Below are 20406 nucleotides of genomic sequence, written 5' to 3'. Positions count from 1 at the left end.
TTTGCAAGGGTGGTTAACCAGTGGGTGATCCAAGTACTAAAGGAAGTGATGGATTCACCATCTCCTGCTGTCTTCAAATCAAGGTTTTTACATGTTCTATAGTAATACAAATAAATAATAAGACTAGATACCTTGCTGGAAGAGATCAAATCATTGAACTCAGTATAGGAGTAACTGGGGGAAATTTAATGGTTTGTGATCTATAGCAGTGGTTCTCAAAGCCAGCTGCAGGAAGGGTGGCCAGCACGTCCCTTGGCAGCACCGCTTCCCACAGCCCCCTTTGGCCTGGAGCAGTGAACCATGGCCAGTGGGAGCTGTGATTGGCCGAACCTGTAGACGTGGCAGGTAAACAAACCGGTCCGGCCCGCCAGGGGCTCTCCCTGAACAAGCGGCGGACCGGCTTTGAGAACCACTGATATATAGGAAATCAAACTAGATGATCCAATGACTCCTTCTGATCTTAAAATCTCTCATCTACGATAATAGATCTGTGTAAAATTGACACTTCTGATTTTCAGTGGATTAAAGCATCCATTTACTTTGCTTATTTCCATCTGCATGGGTTTGCATCCCAGAGAGCCCCAAATGATACAAACACTTAGCTAGATAGAATCCAAAAAGTAACATATGCATCGTGGTATAAAAAATATTCAAGGCAAAACTTAGATACACCTGTATTATGCCTTGTTTGGGACTAAAACCATGAAAAACCACAGGGTTGGGGGTGGGGGTGGGAAGAGAGGAAATAAAGATTGATGAAGGAGACGTAAAGAAAGTTAATCATGTCATCTGTTGGGTCTTTCATAGGTCTTCATGCAAGAAGAATCTAAGCAGATGTATGCTTATTTTTATTTCTGTGACAAAAAGTAAATAGATTACTGCTAACCCCGTATGTCCAAAAGTCATGAATCAGGTCCCAAAATAATCATAACGTTGGTGTAAAAATAAAGATTGAAAAAATATTTGGCATTCTTTTCCTTTGTCTTTTAGCCCTCAGGGTTCACATTTTCAAGCTTTTCTCCACAGCCATGAGAGCCAGAATCTTGCTTGTATTTTTTAAATGAAAGCTGAGATTCTCTTGTAATCATCTGAAACCACGATCTTGGCTTTAAGAAAAACATCAAAAATTTTGAGGCTCATGATAAAAATTACAAGAGCTGACAACAGGGAAACTACTCACAAAAATATTTTACAAAATAAATTGTTGGTCATCTTGATATCTGGGTTGAAATACATTGAATCCTATGTTTGTAACCAATCATGTAAATCTTTACTCATGTGAGTAATGCCACTGAATTCAATGGTCTTCAGGATTGGGCCTATTATCTAAATAAAAAAAAGAGTGTATTCAGTCAATCCCCTTTTGTCTGTTTAGTGTTTAATAATGTGTACTAAGGCACTTATATAATCACAGGTTTCAGAGTAGCAGCCGTGTTAGTCTGTATTCGCAAAAAGAAAAGGAGTACTTGTGGCACCTTAGAGACTAACATGCTAACTAATGCTCTAATAAATTTGTTAGTCTCTAAGGTGCCACAAGTACTCCTTTTCTTAAGGCACTTATAGGGTTTCCTTTATTGTAGCCGCTGAGGACTTCCTAATCTTTAATGCATTAATTCTTGTGACACCCTTGTAAGGTAGAGAAGTACTATTATCTCCATTTTATAGATAGGAACTGGAGACACAGAGAGACTAAGTGACTTGTTCAAGATTCTAGCCTGGAAACCATGGTCTCTTGGTCACTTTAGCCACTGGACCATCCTTCCTCCCTCATTCATTTAGCCCTGGTCTACACTGGGGGAGGCGGGGGGGGGGGGAAATCGATCTAAGTTATGCAACTTCAGCTGTGTGAATAATGTAGCTGAAGTCGATGTACTTAGATCGACTTACCATGGTGTCTTCACCAGTGAGTCGACTGCTGCTGCTCCCCCGTCGACTCTGCCTGTGCCTTGGAGTGCTGGAATACAGGAGTAGACTAGACGCAATAAATCAATCCCCGCTGGATTGATTGCTGCCCGCTGATCCAGCGGGGAGTGAAGACATACCCTTAGTGAGCTGTACATACCACCCATCATTCTGACTAGTTATATCTATTTTGTTAGTTCAATAATAATATTAACAGTAAAATCACTGGGAAACCAAATATCGATTTAAGCCCCCGCACAAAGATTTTCAGTTGCATCTGTATATTAAAAATAGTTGGATTAGAAATCGATTTGGATGTGCACATTGCTTCCATAGAGCTTACCTGTCTCTTAACTTCCGTTCCAATTTTCCCACCTTCTTTTTGCCAAAGACTTAAAATGTTTCTTCCATTCCTCAGAGACAAAAGGCAGTGATCAGCATTAATTAGCCACCTGCACCCACAGCAGAAAACTAAAACTTGTTTGTCTTGCATGGTTTGTTGAACCTCAGGGGTTCCACCACATGTGTTGTTTTAACACTTCAACTCCAGTTCCTCTAAGAGATGTTTAATATTTTATGCAATGTTTAGCACTATTAGAAGAAAAAAAATCTCTTCTTACATCTATACACAAGTAATAAGAAGGAGGATATACCCTATGGAGTCCATGGAAGAATGAATAAATACCCTACCTCTTATTCCCACCCCCCCACCTTTTTTTTTTTTTTTAAAAACATTTCCCTTTGATTTTCTCTTTTCCTATTGTCTATCTGCGTTTATAATGCTAAATGACATATGCCATGAAGGTTATTAGCTGCACCACTCTTCCTTTAACTGGAACTGTTGCCATGAAAATATGGGCCTTTTGCTGATAAAACTAATACTTAACATTTATGTAGCTCTTTCCCTCTTCAAAGAGCTTTACTTATATTAATCGGATGTAAACGCTGCACTTTGTTTTCATTGAAAATATTTAAAACAATAAGAAATAATAAAACAAGTGTCCTTTTAAATCTTTAACAGTGACATTTAACCAGTTCTTTACTGTTAAATAATATCTTTTTAATGAACAATTGTATAACAAAGATTATTTGTTGGAATATTTATAAAACATCATTTTTCACCTGGTTTGCCATTTCTCATTACTGCAGCAGGTTAAGAATGATAAAAAACACATTATTCTGCTGGGTTCATCTTTTAAGGGCCTGATTCATAGAATCATAGAATATCAGGGTTGGAAGGGACCCCAGAAGGTCATCTAGTCCAACCCCCTGCTCAAAGCAGGACCAAGTCCCAGTTAAATCATCCTAGCCAGGGCTTTGTCAAGCCTGACCTTAAAAACCTCTAAGGAAGGAGATTCTACCACCTCCCTAGGTAACGCATTCCAGTGTTTCACCACCCTCTTAGTGAAAAAGTTTTTCCTAATATCCAATCTAAACCTCCCCCATTGCAACTTGAGACCATTACTCCTCGTTCTGTCATCTGCTACCATTGAGAACAGTCTAGAGCCATCCTCTTTGAAACCCCCTTTCAGGTAGTTGAAAGCAGCTATCAAATCCCCCCTCATTCTTCTCTTCTGCAGACTAAACAATCCCAGCTCCCTCAGCCTCTCCTCATAAGTCATGTGCTCTAGACCCCTAATCATTTTTGTTGCCCTTCGCTGTACTCTTTCCAATTTATCCACATCCTTCTTGTAGTGTGGGGCCCAAAACTGGACACAGTACTCCAGATGAGGCCTCACCAGTGTCGAATAGAGGGGAACGATCACGTCCCTCGATCTGCTCGCTATGCCCCTACTTATACATCCCAAAATGCCATTGGCCTTCTTGGCAACAAGGGCACACTGCTGACTCATATCCAGCTTCTCGTCCACTGTCACCCCTAGGTCCTTTTCCGCAGAACTGCTGCCGAGCCATTCGGTCCCTAGTCTGTAGCGGTGCATTGGATTCTTCCATCCTAAGTGCAGGACCCTGCACTTATCCTTATTGAACCTCATTAGATTTCTTTTGGCCCAATCTTCCAATTTGTCTAGGTCCTTCTGTACCCTATCCCTCCCCTCCAGCGTATCTACCACTCCTCCCAGTTTAGTATCATCCGCAAATTTGCTGAGAGTGCAATCCACACCATCCTCCAGATCATTTATGAAGATATTGAACAAAACAAAAATATTGATTCAAAACCCACTGAAGTCAATTGGAGTCTTTTCAATTACTTCAACAGACACTGGATCAGACCTGAATTGCAATAATTTACTTGATTCTGGGGCAAAAACTATAGACATAAAAACAAATTATTTGTGTGTTACTGGATTACTGGAAGTGCAATTTATGATGTCAGCGTGACGCTGGCAGACCAGGTGTCAGCTCTTGCCAAGGCTTTAGACTTCAGCCAAACACTGACAAATTCATTGCTGGAACCCAGTCCAGTCGGTCTTTACCTGTGTGGTAGTATGGTTAAGGTGGGTATTGAACTTATAACTATGTTTAGACTTTATGAAATGCTTGAAGGTTGCTTCACGTATTAATCCTACTTAGAATATCTGTATCCCATGCTATAAAGTAATATTTAAGTGTTTGCTATATAGCTGTAAAATTAACTATCTAACTCACCAAACAAGAAAAAAACATTATGTATACAAAATGCTAAATCCCTTTGGGCAGGTCTACACTACAGGGCTATATTGACCTAAGTTACACAACACCAGCTACATGAATAATGTAGCTGGCATCGACATACTTTAGGTAGACTTATTGCAATGTCTACACGGTGCTGGGTCGATGGGAGAAACTCTCCCGTCAACTTACCTTATGCTTCTCATTCTGGTGGAATACTGGAGTTGACAGGAGAGCAATTGGTGGTAGACCCACTAAATCGACCCGAGTGGATCGATCGCAGCACATTGATCCCCCGGTAAGTGGAGACAAGCACCAAGAAAGGTATAACCTCTTGCCCATCAGGAAGTACTACCAAAAACTCAATACCCATTATGGAACACCACAATATCAAGACTTTGCTACTTGCCCCGAACACCTATAAAGAGGCTAAGTGCTTGTCCCATCAGCTAGAATTCTGGAAGAAAATTTTTCTTCTGTTTGCTATAAAGGACACCAACAGGACCAGAACCATGAAACAGAAACAGAGATACCCAGGGTCAACCCGAGTTAGCCATAAAAGACATTCAGAGCTGACAGATTACTACAACTCTGTTACCTTTTAAAACCATAGACTGTGACTCATTTGTGTCTATACATTTGCTATCTGTAACCTTGTTATAGCTCTCTCATTTATTTTTTCTAATTCAGTGATTCTCATCCCGCGGCTCAGCTGTGTGCTAAAGGCCGTTGGGCTTATGGGGTCAGGAGTGCAGGCTGCCCCACCGCTTGGCAAGCGGGGTCCATGGCCCCGGCTGCCCTGCCTGGCAGGGTCTGGGGTTGGGGCTGCCTTGCTCCATGCACCGGGATCCGAGCTTCAGGGCTGCCCTGCGCCTGGGGTCTGCTCCTGGCCCCACTATGTGAAGGGGTCTGTGGGCGGGGGCCAGGGCATTGGGGTTCTTAACCTGCAACCCAGGCAATACATTGTGGGCTGCATAGGAAAGTGAGGGATTGTTTTCCAGGATAGGTTGTAGATTGCTGATGATGCACTTGAGAGGCTTTAGCTGGGGGGCTATATGTGATGGCCAGTGGTGTTCTGTTATTTTCCTTGTTGGGCCTGTCCTGTAGTAGGTGACTTCTGGGTACCTGTCTCGCTCTGTCAATCTGTTTCCTCACTTCCCCAGGTGAGTATTGTAGTTTTAAGAATGCTTGATAGAAATCTTGTAGGTGTTTGTCTCTGTCTGAGGGATTAGAGCAAATGCAGTTGTATCTTAGTGCTTGGCTGAAGACAATGGATCGTGTGATGTGTCCTGAATGGAAGCTGGAGGCATGTAGATAAGGATGGCAGTCAGTAGGTTTCCTGTATAGGGTGGTGTTTATGTGACCATCACTTATTTGCACTGTAGTGTCCAGGAAATGGATCTCTTGCGTGGACAGGTCCAGACTGAGGTTGATAGTGGGGTGGAAATCGTTGAAATCCAGGTAGAATTCTTCAAGTGTCTCCTTCCCTTGGGTTCATATGATGAAGATGTTGGTAATGTAGTGCAAGTAGAGGAGGGATGCTAGGGGACGAGAGCTGAGGAAGCGTTGTTCTAAGTCAGCCATAAAAATGTTGGCATAGGGTGGGGCCATGTGGGTACCCATAGCAGTGCCACTGACTTGAAGATATAAATTATCCCCAAATCTGAAATGGTTGTAGGTAAGGACAAAAAGTCACAAAGCTCAGCCACCAGATGTGCCATGGCCCCATCAGAGATAGTGTTCCTGACAGCTTGTAGTCAATCCTCCTGTGGAATATTGGTGTAAAGAGCTTCTACATCCATGGTGACCAGGATGGTGTTTTCAGGAAGATCACCAATGCATTGTAGTTTCCTCAGGAAGTCAGTGGCGTCTCAAAGATAGCTAGGAGTGCTGGTAGCGTAGGGTCTGAGGAGAGAGTCCAAATAGCCAGATAATCCTGCTGTAAGAGTGCCGATGCCTGAGATGATAGGGCGTCCAGGATTTCCAAGTTTATGGATCTTGGGTAGCAGACGGAAAACCCTTGGTCGGGGCTCTAGAGGTGTGTCCATGTAGATTTGTTCCTGTGCTGTAGCAGGGATTTTCTTGAGTAGATGGTGTAGTTTCTTGTGGTACACCTCAGTGGGATCAGAGGATTAGTGGTCTGTAGAATGTGGTGTTGGAGAGTTGTCTGGCAGCCTCCTTACAAATTATATCACTGTAGATATATTGCTCAGGACAGTGAAGAATTTTGTACCCTGAGCACTGTAGTTAGGTTGGCCTAACCTTCAGTGTAGATATGGCTAGGTTGACAGATGGATTCTTCCATTGACCTAGCTACTGCCTCTCCAAGAGGTGGATTAACTATGGTGACGGAAAAACCCCTCTGTTAATATAAGAGATGTCTGCACTATGGTGCTGTAGCAGCATAGCTGCAGCGCCGCAGCTGTACCACTGTAGCATAGACATACACTTAATCCAAGAGCTGGTGGAGGGAGGTTGAGTAATTTGACAGACAATTAAGTGATTAATCTAGCAGTGAGAAGATACTGGCTGTCTCACTTAGTCACCACTCTTCTGCCTCAGACTAGCCACTGGGATGAGCTAATTGTCCCTATCATGTCAGCAGAAAGCTGTCAGGGCAGCAGTTTAGGAGAGGATGCCGCTCTGGAAATGCTAAGAATTCCAGTGACCTGAGCTGAGTGCAAAGACGAAAACAGATTCTAGGTGCGGTTGCTGCCAGAAGAATAAGGATAAAGTGTTAAAGTGGTAAAGAGAATTGGATAGGAAAGGGACTAAAAAAATCAAGCTAAAATAATATAAAAAATGTGTGTGTGTTTTTTTTTTTAAACTGAATATCCTGAGCCCTATTTACCTAAAGGATGTACAGTCTGTATGGACATGTTAACCAATATACAATGAACTAAAGATTTGTTGGAATCCCAGCTACTCCAGGCTTGCTGAAATCTGTACATCTCAAAATCTGAGTTTGGCCTTGTCTACAAAGAGGAAACTGAGCAGCATAACTATTCTGAAATAACTCCCTCATGTGGACACTTATTCTAGAATAATAGAGACTTTATTCAGGAATAATTACCTCTGCTTTAGAGTAGCAGCCGTGTTAGTCTGTATTCGCAAAAAGAAAAGGAGTACTTGTGGCACCTTAGAGACTAACAAATTTATTAGAGCATAAGCTTTCGTGAGCTACAGCTCACTTCATCGGATGCATTTGAGCTGTAGCTCACGAAAGCTTATGCTCAAATAAATTTGTTAGTCTCTAAGGTGGCACAAATACTCCTTTTCTTTTTGTGAGCACAGTAATTATTCCAGAATAAAGTCACTTTTATTCCTGAATCAAGTGTCCACAAGGGATACTGTTTTGATTCAAGCTGCTCTCTATAATACACATTTCTGTATATTTCAAATATGCTGTTTAACTGTCTACAACATTCAAAAAACAACAAATTATTAGTATTTATGTTTACACAAGATATTTTGTAAGTACTAAAAAAACGTTAACTGGAGGGCTGGAATGGGAATTTAATGCAGATAAAGTAGCATTATATCAGAGAGAAATATTACAGCATATACTATGTAACTAAAAGACAAAAATATTTTGTTTTCATAATCACAGGAAAGATTTTCAAATAGTAAAAATCATATTTTAAAAATCAGAAAGATGCACATTGAACTTTTCAAAATAATTCTATGGGTCCAAATTTATGCCTTGCATAACTTCAGTTAACTGATTTCTTTCTGATTGATTTTAGTGGAGTTATAGCAAGGATAAGTTTAGTCTAGGATTTTTATTTTTTCTAATTAGTGCGGGTAGAAATTTTTAAGTGACTTTTTGGACATAAAATGGCCTCACTCAGAGTCAACATTTTTTGTGGATTTTTTTTTTTAAAAACACTCAACTGGAAAAGAAAAATCTGTGTCTGTTTTTATTTTCCTTTCTCCATTTTTCCCCACTCGTCCACTGCTTTTTTTCCAGTGACTCAAAAGGAAATAGAGGGAAATGGTATAAAAGGAAATAAGGAGAAAGAGAGAGAGGAAAAAAAAAATAAACCCCGCAAATTTTCAAAAATGAAAGTTATTCCCTTTTGAAATCTGTGAACAAAAAAGACTTAATTTTTTTTTAAGGGGAGGGAGGATTTTTCCTCAATTTCTCTACCATCTGTAGTTGTAACCCCCTCTTACTTACCTAGCCTCCCATTATCTGTTCTATCAGACATGCTGTCATAGTTTATATAGGGTTTGATTGTGTGAGGTACTGAGAACTCTGGCTCTGATCCAATAAAGCATGTGCTTAAGCACATATATAATACTATTGAATTGAAGCCAACAGACTAAACTGTTTGATGCTGGGGCTTTTCTTATTTTATATAGAACTATAAATATTTTTTGTAGAAATTCCATGCAGGACTTGTGAAGAGACATCTTCCCAAATAGAAGTGATTTATTATATGGAATGAAAGTTCTGTCAAAGTCTCAATAAAGGTTTAGTTAAATTTGGGAGCCAATGTGATTTAGACAAAAAGACAAGGAGGCAGAAGAGTAGAACATTTTCAGGCAGGGTGAGCCATTGACTAAGTGACTTTGGGCTAATTACTTAACTGCTATGTTCCTTAGTGAAACCAGATGTAATACTGGGTCAAAAGTATACATCCACACAAAATGTCATTGAGAAACAGATGCTGAAGTCTTGTTCAATTTTCCAGAGTAAATAAGTTACCCCGCACTCCCCCCCCAAAAAAATAAAAATAAAAGAGTTAAACATGGCATTAGAACAAGACATTCCTTTAACAGCCTTACTCAGCCAAACTCAGATGCAACTGCAAAGAAAGCCAACACAACTGCAGTGTTTTATATCAGAGAGCCAAAAGCCAGCCAGAGATACACACTTCTCATTTGTACTTTAGTTCTACAATGAGTCTTTCATAATAAAGGGCCAAATTCAGACTGGTGTAAGCAGATGCAACCTCACTGACTTCATGAATCCCAATGAAACCCATGGAGTAGCATCTGATTACATGGAGTCTGAATTTTCCCAAAATGACACAAAGATAAAAGAAGAAATGAATGTTGACAATGTTGCATAGATTCTTTTTGTGTGCGTGTTTCAATGCTGTTAGGTTATTTTGGACCTTTAAAATATTTTAAAGGCCTTTTTTTCCAATCTGGACCTAGAAATAGGAGAGAGAATTTCTTAACACCGCATAGGACTCCTCCACTGCACAGAACAACTGCAGCAGTACCTGAAGACCCATGTTAAATGGAGAATTAGCCTGGCAGTTAAAGCACAGGACTAGGAATTGGGAAAATACATGGGCTCTAAATTCAAATCTGACACAGACTTTCTGTGTGACATTGAACCTGCCAATCCATTTCTTGATGCTTCAGTTTCCACATCTGTGAAGTGGGGATAACACTTCAACAATGTACTTCAGTTTTAAAGATCTTTGAATAAGAAGGGCACATTCCTAACTATCATAGCCGGAGTCTTATTCCCCAACATTTAAGGCATGCACAATAGCATATCGTTAAAACAGATTCTGTGTTCAAGGGAGTAGAAAGGTGTACAGCATTAAGATCCCTTAAGTGCTCCATCAACTGAATGTATAATGCAATTTACAGAAAATGAACACTTGAGCTCTATGCTTAGAAAACATGCACGAGTCCAAAATTAAATAGAAATGTCATATACTGGGAAAATAGTTTAAAACTCAATTTTCTAGAAGTAGTTCATACAAGATCATGTGCAGATGCACAACTGTATTTTCAACAAAAGTGTTTTGGGAGTTACACTTCCTTTTACCATCTTAATCTTGGATCCTACCTTGTGCACCCACTTTACACACCAACAGCAGATCTGGACCTATCATGGCATAACCAGCCATTGAAGCATCACTCTGGCATACAAGGAAACTCTGATGGCATAGATCCAGCATAACAGCTCAATCTTATGCCTCCCTGCAGCAGACACAGGGAGAATGGCAGGGAAAAAAACAGGGTATAGGTGGATCCTCCCTGTACTCTGGCAATCCCCAGCTGCTCTATTTGCCCCTTGGGATAGTTAACAATTGGTGCAATGCCTGAGGACTGACCTGGACCAGGACTGTCTCCTCTGAACCCTACACTCCTGAATTGTGCTGCCTCTTCCTTGCCTGCAACCAAGGATCTAGGCCTTTATTTAATACTTATGGTTTCCTGTCAACAAGTATTGGTTGCATTCCTTCCAGCAAAGTTACTGTTGTGCTCATTTACCCTGATCTCACACTTCAATATGGTGAGTGTTGTTATTTTTCTAACATGTTCAAGGATCTAATGCCATCTAAAGGATAATGTATTGAACTGCAAAAATACAGTGCTATTAAAGACTATCAGAACCACAGGTTTCAGAGTAGCAGCAGTGTTAGTCTGTATTTGCAAAAAAGAAAAGGAGTACTTGTGGCACCTTAGAGACTAACAAATTTATTTATTTTATCAGAACCACATAACCCTAAGGAAGAATATACATCTGCAACCTGCCTACCTGGAACTAGAGATTGTTACTGTGGCGGAGAACAGGATGAGTGCCAAGAGACTTGACTCTGGGTGTCAACGGGATGAAAAGTACAGTTCTAGTTAGCTAATGAGATTGCCTCATTGGAGTGTTATCTTACTCAGACACCAGGCAACCCTAGAGCTTTATCAGCAATCTGAAATTTCTCCACACTCATTTTAAAAGGTATTGGTGAATTTTACTGCATTCCTACTTAATTCAACCAAGTCTGAGTTAGCACTAACTGCTGCCTATTTAAATACTAAAAGGAAACAACATCTACACAGACCATATACATTATTTTCAAAAAGCGTATGTGCTGTAGCTGTGAGAGGACAGATATAGGAACACAGCAGTCATAACACAGACATGGGAATCAGAAGATCTGGGTACTATGTGCGGTTCTGGTGCAGACTTCCTGCATGAGCACTAGCAAATTGATTAATATCTCTCTCTCAGTTTCCCCATCTGTAAAATAAGGATAACAATTCTTAGCTGCCTCTTAAAGGTGCTGTGATCCTTAATTATAGTTTGCAGAGTGCTTTGAAATCAGAAGAAAGGCTCTTAAGAAGTGCCTAAATCATTTTCTGTGTGTCTGACTAATAGGATACAAGCATATAAGTTTTTAAAATTTTCTTTGAATCTTGTTCAATTACATTACAAGGCAAACAATAAATATTCTGCAGTGGCATCAGACACAAATATATTTGAATCCATTTTTGCGCCTTTCCAAGTGGAAAGTCTCCTCTAATCATCTATAGCCTTCCTGATCATATCTAGTCTGTGGAGAAAAGCAACTTCTCTCTCTTAGCTCTCTACATACATTACCACAATTGTCAAAATTTGTTAGTTCTCAGGTAACTTCCCCGTTCTATAAAATAGGTCCCTGTCCACAAACTTTGGGTACGTGGGGGAAGAAACACTCTCCCCTTGACCTCAACACTAACTACTACAGATTTCTCACCTTCTGTTTCTTATCACAGTACTTGAAAAAAAATAACCATCTTCTATCTTATGATCTTACACATCATAATATCCTAGACCGATTCGAGCGGGATTGTTTTCTGAACAGGAACAGAAATAGTTTTTCTCCACATAATTAAGATCATACATTCTGCTGAAGATAACTTCCCTTTTCTCCTCTCATTTTCTTTGGCCTCAATATAGCCTATACACTGTGGAGCATTCAAAACTCTTGGGCTTTCACCATTGCTTTTATAAACATCCCCCCGCTCACTACACGTTAATGGTGTCTTTACTCATTGTATTTGTATAGATTATAAACACCTCTGGGCAGAAAACTTGTCGTCTTCTTTTATGTTTAAAATGCCATTAATACCTCTAGCACTATATAAATATAAACATTTCTATCTTGAAATGGCTCTAGAATCTGCTCATAAATAAAGTTTACAGACATAAGCATGAACTCGTCATATCCAGTAAATGCCTAGTTAGGTTTTTTAAAAATTAATATATTCCATTTTATAATGGCTGTAGGACAACTTTACACAGGATTATTGCTGTTATAAAGTTGTATTAAAAAGATCACCGAGCTTCTAGACGTGTATTAGAATGAATCTGTAATTTTTTTTAGAAATACATGGTGCATAGTTTCTTAATGATTAATGTATATTAAAACATAAATAGTACTTACTCCACCTACAAGAAAGTACCACTCATCATATGCCCCAATCAAAACCAAAATAGTTAAGTCTAACCAAATGCTGCTGTGTTTTAATTTATTGGGGAATGTGAAAGGTTAGATAGGCACAAATGTGCCTATTTGAAATTATTTCCTATTCTTCTGCGAGAAATAATGGCTTTAGACTAGTAGTAAATAGTTATTGATTTTACTTCAGGCTTATACTACATGCTCTTTTCCTCTTTATTAGCCAATATAACATCAGCAAAGGAAAAACCAGAGGAAGTGAGATAACCACAAACAGCAGAACTGCCAAACAAAACCTTTGTCACTTTAGATTTAGGACATGCACAAAAATTCAGATCTATGCTAAGTTTGGACTCCTCTGATGCTCTACAAGATAAAAGGCTGTGTTTTTCCTGGCCAATGGTGTACATGTATTTCTCAAACTCTAAAGTAAAAGATTTTCCATGAGAAAAAATGAAATTAGTGTCTTTAAGGAATTATCTGGTTTCTTTTTAGTTTTCAGGAAGCTGAATTGTATAACTTTTCTGAACTTCAAATATTAAAACTCAAGACATGGTTTCTGATCCTTCCCTTTATTAATACTCTGAATGTGGACACATTATTGATTACCAGATGCTTCTGATTTTGATAAGATAAGAAAAGTAAGTGTGCCTTTGACAATTCAAATACAAGAAAATTACTTTCCCCAAATTAGGGACTGATCATGAAATGGGATCAGACCCTGCTATTTTATTCAGATTCTTACTATTCACCTCTCACTGTGGTATCAGAGCAAATAAAATTCTGTGACTAGCATGTCACATGTAGTTCTTTTCTTCTCTCTTTTCCCGTCTACTTGGAACAGAAGGTGATGATGTTTGTCGTGGTTCTTAGCTCTAACAGGAGTTGATTGTACAGTCTTGGCCCTTGTAGTACAGTTTCATTGTGCCCAGGGAATAGAGCTGTTGACTGCAGTGTTTGTCCCAGAGCTTTAAGTAATCCTTTAAATATTGCCCAGATCACTAAGCTCCTTAAAAATAAGAACTGAGACCTTGAATTTGATATTCTATACGGAGCCAATGTAGTGAGATGAGAATAGGTCAACAGTGCCTGCTGTATCCATGTTACTGAGGAGGTAAACTCCTGCAGGTTATACAATTAGTAGTTTTCTGAAGGCTGACTGTTTCATATCCAGGTAGAATGCATTGCTGTTGTCCATCTGGGAAGTAACTAAGGTATGCAAAACTGAGAGTACTGTAGGTATTTTTTACCTGGATGGGATACTGGCTCCGCAGACAGTAGAATTATTCTTAGATCCTCTGTAACGTATTATTATCAGTAATATGCAGTTTTCATCAACGTAAGCAAGAAATCCAGGCCTTTTATCAAGGGCCTGCCTTCCTCTCTGACAGAATTACAGAAGATGTCAGTGAACACAAAGGCTCATAGAATAAGTTCTCTACACTGATTGCTTTGCTCATCTCTCATGTTTTAAGCCTGAACCCACACCTTTTGAAGGCAATGGTAATCTTCCCATTGAATTAAATGCGTGTCAGAATGAACCGTTTGTTCTACTTTAGAGGGTTATGGTAGGGATTTAATATTTTCCATCAGTTGTGTTTACAGTTAATAGTCAATTAAGAATGGTTTGAGTGTGTGTGTATGCCAAGGCTCATTCCACACTCTGGCACTTTGAGTACAGAAGGTGGGGGTCCACAAGGATTTTAAAAATTAATAAATACTTTCCCCTCCAGGCTTGTATTAAACTCCCAAGGTTACAGCTTTTCTCTGACCTTGGCTTGATAAGCCACTCAAATGCAAAACCCCTTTTGGAAACCAGGAAGATGCACTTGGGAATTCCTTCCTGTGGGGTACCCTTGAGCCCTTTCACGCCCCCTGCAGGGAAGAGCTGAGAAAGAAAACAAAGGAAATTAGCTGGTGGCAACAGCTAATTAAACAACATATGCACAAACCTCTCAGGACACCAAAAATCCAATCCTGTTCTTAAAAAAAAAAAATGTAAATTTTATTAAAACCAAAAAAAAGAAAGAAAATACATTTGAAACTTAGGCTTTTTCTAGATTTTAAAAGAGCAATTCCAAAATTTAAGCACCCAAAATAACTTTCTTGGGGGTTCAGCTTAAAGGTTACAAGCAAACAAAATATCTGGGGTTAGCACAGAGGAGTCCATTAGCCATAACAAATAAATAGAAATAACCCTAATTGCGTCTTTCTAAACATTTCTGATCTACTTACACATTCGGGAGTTCCAAATAAGTACTGTAGTTCTAGGTATGACCTGATGATTTATGATCATACCTGGCTTAAAGCTTCTCATAGAATAACTGCTCCCTGTTTCCTTCTTTACTGGAGAAAAAAAAAAAAAAAAAAAGACAGGGAAAGTCCCCCCCCCCATTTTAAAAAGTTCTAGCCTTCCCATTGGCTCTTTTGGTCAGATGCCCATTCCCTTTCCTTTCCTTGTGGGACTTTGTTAACCCTTTAAGGTAAAGCAAGCAGAGAACCGCCACCAAGAGGGACTTTATAGCTAGCTGGCTGGCTGTCCAGAAAAGGGAGTTACCACCCTCTCTCCCCCTTCATTTATCACAGTGTGTGTGTATACCAGTTCAAAGTATTGTATAGGGAGAAAAATACTGCTTTTTTTTTTTTCAGTAGAGGATTTCTATGTCATCCCGAGTTCATGCAGAGCAACAAATTTTTGGAATCTGTTGCAGACATTAAAAACAATTAACAGATCCCTGATTCACCATGATGTATTCTTCTGTTGAGGGTCAGTATTCAAAAAGAAGAATTACACCCAAAATTTAAAATGAACTCTTCAGATTTGGGAGAAAGATTTTGGGAAAATGCTGGCTTGCTATTTGTTGCATTCTCAACCGCCTAGAAACTTATGACTAGATAGTGATACCCTTACTCATACTGAGAAATACCTTATTCTAAAGCATGAGGGTTGATAATCCTAGGTAGTTTAAATGCTTATAGTGGTTTCCACTGCTTTCTTGACTCCTACTAAACTCTTTGGCTCATTAATATTTTGTTGTAGAATGTAGAATCCAGGGGTTAAAGACACTTTTAAAAATACAACCAACCTTTTATCAGTTTTAATTTGTTGCTTTTAAAATTAATTGAATGTCCCTTTGTTCTTGTGTTACGAGACAAGTGTGTCCAATTGACCTTCTCAACACCATTCATTATTTTATATATTCTATTACTTATTTGTCTCCTCTCAGCTAAACAGACTGGTCTTTTAGATTCTCTTTATAAAGGAAGTCTTTTCACATCTCTAATCATATTCATTGCCTTCCTCTGGATCTTTCCTATTATTTTTTGTCATACAACAAAGAATCACCTAAAGAAAAAAACCCCACAACTATTATCACACTAAAGCTATTCCCTTCATCTCCTGTCTAGAACTTCTCCTACTTCCATTTCTCCGGTCTTCCTAATACAGATTTAAAGAAACTGTACATATTTTCTCATATTCTTACTGAGAAAGGGCAACCAAAATTAGACAGAGTGCTCAGGATAAGAAGGTACCATCTATTTGTGTAATTACACTTAAAATGAGAAAAGAAAGTTAAGGATAAGGTACTCAAAAGTAAGAAATGCCAGATTTAAGGCTATCCATGCAACCTTAATTTGCTTCAAGAAAAGGAGTACTTGTGGCACCTTAGAGACTAACCAATTTATTTGAGCATAAGCTTTCGTGAGCTACAGCTCACTTCATCGGATGCATAAATTTGTTAGTCTCTAAGGTGCCACATGTACTCCTTTTCTTTTTGCGAATACAGACTAACATGGCTGCTACTCTGAAACCTGTCATTAATTTGCTTCATCATTGTTACATTAATTACATAATTGCATACTATCCCCTACCTCCTCATTCAATCTCAGTCTCCCACAAGTGTCCTTGCTCCAGTCAGTCTCAATCTTCCCATATCTCCTGCTCCTTCTATGATCTCAGTCCTAGGCTCCTTGCCCAGCCAGTCCCAGTCTTTCTCACCTCACTTTGATGTGCATAGTAATACCCAGGTCTTTTTCCTGTGGGAGTATTTTTTTAGCATATATCAATTTTGTATAAATCGTTATAGTAGTTCTTTCCAATACACGTTACTTGCACATCTACATTGAATTTCATCAGCAGTTGCCTTGTCACCAAAACAAACAAAAACAAAAATTTGGTACCTAATGACGTTTGTGGATGATCAAATTGTTCACTCTGCTTGTAGGTCATCTCACTTCCCCACAACCCTTCGTCTTCAGCAGGGACTCTCTCTTTCTGTATGTTTGAACCACGCCTAGACAAAGGGGCCCTGATTTCAGTCCTTAGGTACTGCTGTAACACAAATAAGTAATAATAAATAGCTTTGTTCCATCCCTCTGGAAAGATCCACACTTGATTAACCTAAATAATGTTTTCTTACTGCTTTTCACTAATTGCTTGTCTACATAGGAAAGTCATACCATGTAAGATAAGGTGTGAATTGAAATCAATAGAGTTAGGCTTGGAAGGATTAAATTTTTGCCGGTAAACATGAATTCCACTGTAGCCATAAAAACAAAAAATATATTTCTATAAATAAATATTTAAATGTAGGCAAAGGAAGAGAACTGCTGCTTGAGAACTTATTAGTTTCATTTAAGGCTATTTACTTAGTATGTTTTGACATGTGATGTTGACAATTTGTGTTTTAATAGTTACAAAGCTTTTACTTTTTGAATCTCAATATCTACTGTCATTAAGTAATTATTGTCTGACCAGCCATAATGTCCCAGGGAAAGGAAGTCAGACAATTTAAATATTTTTTTAAAAATGTTTAAAACAAACATAATTGTTCGCAGTCAAAGTTATAAAAAAAAAAAAATAAAAATCAAATTCCGCCAAGCCTAAATATAGCAACAACAGAATAAAGCCTCAGGCAGATACCCAGCCTCTGGTGGAAGAGACTTTTTCCCATTCGAGTTATGTTGTTTCGGAAGGGATTTAAACTATACAAAAAAAGCTACTTTAGTCCACAAGAAGAGCGCGCGCACAGGGGATTATACTGGTCTAACTAGATCAGTTTAACTAACAACACGTGCCCGTGTGAACAGGCCCCCCCCCAGGAATATCCCAGGCCAGGCTAATCCTCCAGGGATCGCTCCGGCTGCTCCCCGCTCCAGCTGAACCCCTGGCCCAGCCCCCCGCATCCACTGGAGCGCTCAGCGACACCCTGCGGGAGCGAAGCAGTCTCCGGGTTGTACCATTCCCGGCTTCCGCGGGGGTGCGTATAAGACACCCGCTTCCCGACGCTTACAGGGGAACAACTCGACTTGCCACCACGCCCCGGAGAGCCATGGTGCCGGCCACAGCCACCAGCACAGGTGTGGCCGGTGGAACAAACCAACAGCAAGCGACGGGGGTGGCGGCAGCATCATAGGAAGGCGACGCGGGAGATTGAAGTGTCTGCGCCGCCGCCAGCCAGCCAGGGGCCTCGCGAGCGAGGGGGGGGGGGAGGCGGCGGCAGCAGCAGTGGCCGGGGAGGAGGAAGGGAGAGTCCGAGCCTGCTGCGCCCGCCCCTCCCTCGGTAAGTACCAGTCACTGCGCAGGGGCAATTCATGGGGCTGGAGCTCGGCGGCTCCGGCTCCTGCTGAGTGAGTGAGGCAGGCCAGGGCCCCGCCGCGACACACACACGGCACCCGGTGGCTGCGGGGATACCCCCGGCTCGCCCGGCCGCCGCGTCTCCCGCGCTCCCGGCTGTGCCCCAGGCCTAACGCCCCTGCCCCTCCCCGAAGCGGTGCGAAGCCCTGTCCCAAGCTTGCAGCTGCGCCGCTTCAACCTCCGCGGCCGCTGCAGGCAGAGCTGGGCGCTGCTCTAGGGCGGCCCAGGCCCGCCAGGGAGCGGGGGGCTTCTCTGACCAATAAAACAGCGTGTAATCGTGTGTGTCTTTTTTGGGGGGGGGGGGAGGGAAGAAGGTGACACAGTGTTTCACCCGGTTTTGTCTCCCCCCCCCCCGGCTGACTGGTACGTGTGGGAGGACTTGGGTACTCCAGCGTTTAGCTATTTCTAAGTTCACAGGACTCCCGCAGTAGGGAGACTGAGCTGCAGCTTGCATGCTCCCGCAGCAGACAGGGTTTACTGGCCTTGGTGCCGAGTTCGATACATTTAAAAGACAAAACGAGCAAACCTTAGTCAAACGGAAACTTGGTCTGGCTCTGCTGGGTCAGTGCATCTCCTTATCCCCACTGAATTTATACTTCGCCGCGTTGGTGACTCTAGCCCTTCTTCTGTCTCTTTCTCTCGTGATTTCCCCCCAGCATTGTCAGAGATTTGTATTGGTCTCTACGCTGCTGTGCTGGCGGGGATTTGCCTTTCCTGTAGGCAAAACTCGACTGTGAGCGAAAACGCTTCAGGGGAATGAAGAAGGAAGAAAGGTCCTGAAGAATGCCCAATGAAATGCAAGGAGCTTCCAAGGAACTTTATGGGTGGTTATTGTAATTTGCTAGGCCTCAACCCCGTTGAACTTTAAGAGTACAACGGACCCTTTTGGTAGAGGACTGCCTTTTTTGCATTGCTCTTTGAGAGCACAATACTTGGAATATCACTAATTATTGACTGAGGTTAACTGGTATAATACTTACTTTCCAACTATACTACCTTATACAAGTTTCAGAGTAGCAGCCGTGTTAGTCTGTATTCGCAAAAAGAAAAGGAGTACCGGTGGCACCTTAGAGACTAACAAATTTATTAGAGCATAAGCTTTCGTGAGCTACAGCTCACTTCATAGGTTTCAGAGTAGCAGCCGTGTTAGTCTGTATTCGCAAAAAGAAAAGGAGTACTTGTGGCACCTTAGAGACTAACAAATTTATTAGAGCATAAGCTTTCGTGAGCTACAGCTCACTGTAGCTCACGAAAGCTTATGCTCTAATAAATTTGTTAGTCTCTAAGGTGCCACAAGTACTCCTTTTCTTTTAGCTCACTTCATGTAGCTCACGAAAGCTTATGCTCTAATAAATTTGTTAGTCTCTAAGGTGCCACCGGTACTCCTTTTCTTTTTACCTTATACAAGTTATAGAACTGAAAAGAAAATTGACCTTTCCAGTTCTCTTGCTTCTGTGTTTTCTTTTTTTAAATAAAAGACTTGTGAAATGCCACACGAAATTTAAGCCACTTAATTTGTAATGGGAGTTTAGCTGAGGGAACTATACCCAGCTTAAAGAAAAGGAGTACTTGTGGCACCTTAGAGACTAACAAATTTATTAGAGCATAAGCTTTCGTGAGCTACAGCTCACTTCATCGGATTGTATGACAACCCCAGAAACGCATATTGCGTTTCTGATCATCATGTCTATGGATCAATCAGAAGCCTCAGCAGCGTTTTGCTGTAAAAAGCAAGACAGGATCTAGGCAAGGAAAAAGTCTGTGCTACAAGCTGCATGCCTGCCCTCTTCTTGTCTCTAGCTATAGACAACACTAATGTGGGAGGAGTAACGCAAAAAATCGAAACTTCAAGTGCACTTGGCAGGTTGCTAGACAAGATAATGAAACTAGAGTCCTAAACTGTTAAGTATTTAGAAAGAGGGCGGTAGTAGTTTGATATGAAAAATTTAGTTCACTTAGTGGTGTAAGCGTTTTGCATCGGAAAAGGGGATTGTATGCTCTCTCTTCACGTCACGCCAGGGCTGCTCTGCTGACCTGCTCGTACTAAGCACGTCGCTCCTCTCCCCC

General features: G+C 40.7%; 1 protein-coding gene and 1 long non-coding RNA gene across 6 annotated transcripts in view; one reads left to right on the top strand and one right to left on the bottom strand.

The window, feature by feature from the left end:
- Positions 1-349: 349 nt before the first annotated feature.
- Positions 350-19335, bottom strand: LOC119854859. Of its 5 annotated transcripts, none has more exons than XR_006280716.1 (5): positions 18866-19335; positions 16884-17034; positions 2246-2315; positions 1888-1954; positions 350-1326 (listed from the first exon to the last, which is right to left on the bottom strand). It is a non-coding gene; the product is annotated as an uncharacterized LOC119854859 (long non-coding RNA). The 5 variants fall into 5 exon arrangements; XR_006280717.1 differs by lacking the exon at positions 18866-19335 and adding an exon at positions 17996-18122; XR_005292657.2 differs by lacking the exon at positions 18866-19335 and adding an exon at positions 16575-16739 and having other exon boundaries at positions 16884-17839.
- Positions 18128-20406, top strand: part of OTUD4 (OTU deubiquitinase 4) — a 42671-nt gene continuing 40392 nt past the window's right edge. The window contains exon 1 of the mRNA XM_038400022.2: positions 18128-18265. The gene's annotated coding sequence lies outside the window, so the exon portion shown is untranslated. The remainder of the gene's footprint in view (positions 18266-20406) is intronic.

Source organism: Dermochelys coriacea, chromosome 4, assembly GCF_009764565.3.
Source record: "Dermochelys coriacea isolate rDerCor1 chromosome 4, rDerCor1.pri.v4, whole genome shotgun sequence".
NCBI classification, from domain to species: domain Eukaryota; kingdom Metazoa; phylum Chordata; order Testudines; family Dermochelyidae; genus Dermochelys; species Dermochelys coriacea.
The sequence above is the reverse complement of the archived record's forward strand: the minus strand, read 5'-3'. Positions and strand labels throughout refer to the sequence as shown.